This window comes from Podarcis pityusensis (genome assembly GCF_964106645.2).
Source record: "Podarcis pityusensis genome assembly, chromosome: 4".
Lineage (NCBI taxonomy): Eukaryota > Metazoa > Chordata > Lepidosauria > Squamata > Lacertidae > Podarcis > Podarcis pityusensis.
The window spans coordinates 20953763-20960786 of record NC_138027.1 but is presented as its reverse complement, the minus strand read 5'-3'; the positions used below and the strand labels follow the sequence as shown (position 1 = coordinate 20960786).

The following is a 7024-nucleotide window of genomic DNA, read 5'->3' as shown; positions in this document are numbered from 1 at the left end:
CGGTAGACCCATAATCTGGTGAACCGGGTTCGCATCCCCACTCCTCCACATGCAGCTGCTGGGTGACCTTGGGCTAATCACACTTCTCTGAAGTCTCTCAGCCTGACTCACCTCACAGAGTTTTTGTTGTTGGGGAGGAAGGGAAAGGAGATGGTTAGCCACTTTGAGACTCCTTAAGCGGAGTGAAAGGTGGCTTACAAGTCAAAACTCTTCTTCTTCTTCTCTTCTTCTCCTTCTTCTTCTTCTTCTTCTTCTTCTTCTTCTTCTTCTTCTTCTTCTTCTTTTGTGGCTAGTAGATGTTAATATCCTCACGTGCTAGAAATTTGTCTAATTCTCTAAAAAGCAACCAAAGCTGGTGACCGTCACTGCACTTTTGAGAACAAATTCTACTGTTTAAGTACGCACTATGTAAATGGATTTTTCTGTCCTGAATCTTCCATCCTTCAGCTTCTTTGAATGTCTTCATGTTCTAGTCTTGTTTCTACATAGAATCATGGGTTGGAAGGGACTCAAGGTTCACCTAATCGAACCCCTTGCAATGCAGGAATCTCAGCTAAAGCATCCATGACAGAGGGTCATCCAACCTCTGCTTAAAAACCTCCAAGGAAGAAAAGTCCACCACCTCCTGAGGGAGACTGTTTCATACTCCTCTGTCATATCCTCTCTTGCATGCCTGTCTTTCTCACACCATCAGCAACTGACACCGAGCAGTGCTGACCACGTGAGAAAGACCAGGAGAATTGACTCCATGCTCATGGCAACTGCCATGGGTGCCAGTAAAGTAAAATCTGGCATCAAAGGAGATATGAGATTTATAAATCCCTTCAGCTGTCCTGAGTCATACTGTTGGCACATATATTTTTTCTAGAATCATGTAATGGTCAGTCTGGCTGTCTCTAATAAGTAGCTAATTAGCGCTTTGCTTTTTTAGATCTTTGTAGCTTTGGGGAGAAAATATTCCACTAGCTGAGCATCCAGCTCTATGTGCTGATTAGTTCTATCTTTCAATAAGATCTTCTGATTTTTGGGGAAGGTCTCAGAAAATTTTCAAGAGAATTTGAAGTGAGCTCAGAATAACTTGCCTATCTCTAATTCAAGTATTCAGACACAACTGTGAGGGAGAATATTATGGGAAACCTGCTTTCACCCAGGTCAAAAGGTAGCCCTTACTTGTCCTCTGAGTTTATACAGGGTTTACAAATCCCCCTGTATTTAACTCCCATTACATGTAAAAATGGCTCAAGACTTGTGTATTTAAAACACCAGTGCATATAAATGCAAAATATTTTTTGCACTTCACACATTAAAGATTTTATAAATCTAATACTGGGAAACCAAGTAAACAGTATTCTAGCATATTTCTAATTAACAGTTAGAGCAAATTTTGAAATAAATTGGGGTTTTCCTCAAAATGAACTATTTTTAGGGAAGCCAATACACTTTTTGATAAAACTAAGAAATATCAACAACCTCAGATATGCGGATGACACAACCTTGATGACAGAAAGTGAGGAGGTATTAAAGAACCTTTTAATGAGGGTGAAAGAGGAGAACGCAAAATACGGTATGAAGCTCAACATCAAAAAAACTAAGATCATGGTCACTGGGCCCATCACCTCCTGGCAAACAGAAGGGGAAGAAATGGAGGCAGTGAGAGATTTTACTTTTTGGGCTCCATGATCACTACAGATGGTGACAGCAGTCACAAAATAAAGAGACACATGCTTCTTGGGAAAAACCAATGAGAAACCTAGACAGCATCTTATAAACCAGAGACATCACCTTGCCAACAAAGGTCCATATAGTTAAAGCTATGGTTTTCACCGTGCTATCCATTTCCTTAATACCTGAAGTATATCTGACTGACATACATATTGTTGTGAGTTTGTGGGATGGGTCATTTAGGCTGTATGCCTGAGCCCATTCTAATTCATGAATCCAGGAAAGATTCAATTGTTAGAATAGCCAGGCCATCTTCTTGGTGAATCAATGGCCCCTAAGTATGGGGCCATACTTAAAAAGCAGAGACATCACCTTGCCAACAAAGGTCCATATAGTAAAAGCCATGGTTTTCCCAGTAGTTATGTATGGAAGTGAGAGCTGGACCATAAAGGAGGCTGATCACTGAAGAATTGATGCATTTGAATTATGGTGCTGGAGGAGACTCTTGAGAGTCCCATGGACTGCAAGAAGATCAAACCTATCCGTTCTGAAGGAAATCAGCCCTGAGTGCTCACTGGAAGACAGATCATGAAGCTGAGGCTCCAGTACTTTGGCCACCTCATGAGAAGAGAAGACTCCCTGGAAAAGACCCTGATGTTGGGAAAGATTGAGGGCACAAGGAGAAGAGCACGACAGAGGACGAGATGGTTGGACATGAGTTAGACCAAACTGCGGGAGGCAGTGGAAGACAGGAGTGCTTGGCATGCTCTGGTCCATGAGTTCACAAAGAGTCGGACAAGACTAAATGACTATACAACAACAAGATGCTCTCTGGTAATGCTAGATCCCCTTTCTAAAATATTTCACATGACCCTAAGAGTTTTCATTTCCCTTACTTATTTAAGGATGGGAAGATCCATAGTTGAGTGGTGTACACCATATTTTGTATGCAGAAGTCCAGAATGAATCTCTTGTTGTATCTCCAGTCAAAAGGGGCACATGGAATCTCCCATTAAGGGAGACCACAGTTTGGTGTGCAAAAAAGGAAGATGCTGAGGGGATTGGGAGGGATCAGAGGAGTCATTCACTCATTCGGGTGGTTTTGACTGAGCTGGTGGCCAGCACTCCCTGCTGGCTTCCCTTCTCTGAAGGAGGTGGATGAGTAAAAACTGTGGCCGGAAGAAGCACTTTGCTCACCTGGGCTTCTTCACCTGGCCAAGTGAAGAGGAGGTTCTGCCTCAGAGCCGAAAAGGAACTCAGCAATGCAAAGATGATTGTGCTATAACCAGTTGTTTTTATGTCTTGCATACATTTAAACACTAGTTGAATTGTCACAGAAAGTACTTTTAATGTTCCATACCTGACAACTGAGGATTATAACCCATCCAATGTATGAAGTGGTTTCATGCCCACTGACTGATGCTGAAATAGAACTTGTTCATCCATGGGGTGCTATAAGACTCTCTCTTTTTTTTGCTCTTTTTCCTGCAACCCTCCCAGGCAGAAACTTCTTAGGAATGTTTTCTTCCCTGCTCTTCCTCTGCCATTTTGTTCCTTCTTTGATCCTCCAAGCTCCACCCCCATTCCACAGACGGAGCACACTGGCAGTTGCTAGGCAACATATCTTCCTCCTCTTCTAATTCACATATAGCCTCCTTCCCATCTATCTACTAACCTGGTAACAACTGTTTGGGGCTTCCCTCTCAGGGATGAGATGCCAGAGGTGGTGCTTCAAGAGATTCTTTCCTCTTTCTTGGAAAATGAGTGGCAGCCTGGCATGGCTGCTCATTATGTTCTTGAGGAATCTCCTGAGTGCGACTGGTGGCCAGACACCACCTCAGGGCTTTAGGTATGCCTCTTATGAGGTGACCATCCCAAGGAAACTGAGCTTCAGGTATGGACTACAGGAAACCCAGGATGTCAGCTACCTGCTGCAGGTTGAGGGGAAGGGCCAGGTGGTGCATCTCAAGCAGAAGAAGGTCATTGTTCCTAAACACTTCCCCATCTTCACGTACAATAAGGAAGGGGACCTCCTGAGTGACTATCATTACATCAGGGATGATTGTTTCTACAGTGGATTCATACAGGACAAGCCTCTCTCTTCAGTCACTCTCAGCACTTGCTCAGGGGGACTCAGGGGCCTGTTACAACTTAACAATGAGACATATCAAATCGAACCTGTCCAGCCATCTGCTACCTTTCAGCATGTGGTGTATCGGCTGGAAATAGAGGAGGGTGCCATGCACATGAGGTGTGGGTTGACGGAGGAAGAGCAAAGGCGCCAAGAGGCCATGATCCAGGACGCAGAGCATGTGGCTGTCAAAAGTGCTCCAGCAGGACTCTGGTGGCCACACAAGAGACATGCAGAAGTGGCATTTGTGGTGGAGCATGAACGATATGTTAAGTTTAATAAAAATGAAACTGATATTGCTATGAAACTTCTTGAGGCCATCCATGTTATAAATTCATTTTTTGAGCCACTTTTTCTTGACGTGTCTGTAGCAGGACTGGAGATATGGACAGAAAAGAACCTCATAGATGTTGATAAAAGTATGGGAGCCACACTTAAAGCTTTCAGTATATGGAGACGTAACACTCTACTTAACCATCTAAAGAATGATGCTGCTCACTTAATTGTATACAGGTCGTATAGAGGTATTATTGGAATAGCATATGTAGGACAAATTTGTAGTAAGCATTTCGCTACTGGTGTTGTAGCATCAAAGAATTTCAATTTGTTTGATTTTTCTGTGCTATTTGCCCATGAATTTGGACATAACCTTGGTATGAAACATGATGATTTTGTCTGTAAATGTGATCGACGTGCCTGCATTATGTCTGCTTGGCACACAGAGGTTGATAAGTTTAGCAACTGCAGTTACTATGAGTATTTCAATCGAAGGAATTCACCTTGCTTGTTGATTCCACCAGACCGTGATCAAATCTATAACCTCGAATACTGTGGGAACAAAGTAGTGGAAAAAGGAGAGCAATGCGACTGTGGTACAACTGAACAGTGTCGATTGGATTATTGTTGCAGGCCAAATTGCACATTGCGTCCATGTGCCAATTGTTCTTCTGGATTGTGCTGTGACAGGTGCAAGTACCGTCCCGCTGGATCCATTTGCAGAAAGAGTATTAGTATGTGTGATCTTCCTGAATTTTGCACTGGGACTTCAGACCAGTGTCCGGAAGATTTTTATGTACAAGATGGTGCCCCTTGTGGTGATGGAGTCTATTGCTATCATGGTCGTTGTAGTACTCCGAATGGGCAGTGTGAAAAGATATTTGGCAAGAAAACTGTACATGCTTCAGAGGATTGTTTCAGAGGACTGAATGCTCGAGGTGATCGCTTTGGCAACTGTGGCCTAAAACATGGTATTTTTAAGAAATGCAATGCTGAAAATATTCTATGTGGCCGAATGCAGTGTACTAATATCCATAGTGTACCTACCTTGGAGGAACACCAAACCATCATTCAAACCACCATTGGCAAAAGTAACTGCTGGGCTACTGACTATCACAGTGGAATGGAGGTAGCTGATCTTGGAGCAGTGGAAGATGGTACACCTTGTGGCACTGGCATGATGTGCATTAGTAGGGAATGCAAGAACGTGTCCCTCTTGCGGTATGATTGTAACTTCAAAAAGTGCCATAATAGGGGAATATGCAACAACCACAAACACTGCCATTGTTCTTATGGTTGGGCCCCTCCTGACTGTCTAAAGAAAGGATATGGGGGCAGCATTGACAGTGGGCCAATTTCAAAAAACTGGAATGGTGTCATTGTAGGTAGTATTGTAGGAAGTGTGTTAGTCCTTTCCACGGTGACTGCTGCTGTTGGCATGGGTGTGTATTACAGGTTTGTGCTAAGCAACAAGGTTAGAAGAAAGAGTTCAAGAATCTCTCCATCATAATGAACAGATTAACTAAAACCATTCTAGATCACAGAAGTGAACAATGCAGAAAGTTTTAAAAAGGTATGATGGGTATAATGAGCACTATTATATAACATATATTTGACTCTGTAAGCATTGGTTCAGTTCATCTCAAGTGGAAATATTCACATATGAAAATCTTTGGTTATACTTTCACAGTATGTTGAGAGTCTCTTTGTTGTTCAGGACAGAAGTCCTATCCTATGTAAATGGGAGAAATCTGTCCAGTGGAATGGAATGTTATCATACAGGAAGATACCATGCTAAAGAAATGCATGGAAGCAGTGCTGCTATTTTGAATATTTCATATTTTCTCCCAATGTAACCTTGAGTGTACAGAGAAAGAATCATAACCCAATCCTCTAATACCATTGAAATGCAATATTGGTATGTTTGTGAAGTGAATTCACATCTGTCTAGAAAGCCATTGCAAAAATTATACCGATAACTGTGTCGGCACATATATTTTTTCTAGAATCATGTAATGGTCAGTCTGGCTGTCTCTAATAAGTAGCTAATTAGCAGTTTGCTTTTTAGATCTTTGTAGCTATGGGGAGAAAATATTCCACTAGCTGAGTGTCCAGCTCAATGCACTGATTAGTTCTTACTTTCAATAAGATCTTCTGATTTTGAGGGAAGGTCTCAGAACATTTTCAAGTTAATCTGAAGTGAGCTCAGAATAACTTGCGTATCTCTAATTGAAGTATTCGGACACAACACAAATGTGAGGGAGAATGTTACGGGAAACCAGCTTTGACCCATATTACAAGGTGGCTGTTACTTGCCCTCTGTCTTTATACTGGGTTTCCAAATGCCTTTGCATATAACTCCTATTGCACGTAAAAATTGCTCAAGAGTTGTGTATTTAAAAGACCAGTGCATATAAATGCAAAATATTATTTGCACTTCACACATTAAAGAGTTTATAAACCCATTACTAGGAAACCAAGTAAGCAGGAGTCTATATTACAGTAAAACATAGACAATAAAAGGATTATTTATAATGAATATCAGTGAACATGGTAGATGCAGAACAACATATTTATTGGACTTGGCTTGATTACATTTGCAGCATTACTCAAGTTGATTGATTAGTATATACAGCCTTCTCATTTTATGTCTAAATATATGGAATACGGAAGGCCATGTTTCTGTACTGGAACAAGGGGAATGCAAAACGATGTTGAGAAAGTGGCTAGACTATCTAATATAAAATATAGAGGTTTATAAAAAGAGCTTTCAGGGCCTTAAATTCCGGAGGCTGCAAAACTGAGGCATAAAAGCATATAAATTCCCCCTTACCCAGTCACAACAACGTCATATAATTTTTATAAAGACTCTCAACTGTACAGTTTAGGTTGTCTACTCATTCTGCACTATGAACAAGCATTACGTTCCTTGTACAAAAATTAGAGAAATTAATG

General features: G+C 41.5%; 1 pseudogene across 1 annotated transcript; it reads left to right on the top strand.

Moving 5' to 3' along the window:
• Positions 1-2380: 2380 nt before the first annotated feature.
• Positions 2381-5756, top strand: LOC308475122 (disintegrin and metalloproteinase domain-containing protein 21 pseudogene; annotated as a pseudogene). Its single transcript has one exon. The product of its transcript is annotated as a disintegrin and metalloproteinase domain-containing protein 21 pseudogene (transcript).
• The last annotated feature ends 1268 nt before the right edge of the window (positions 5757-7024 follow it).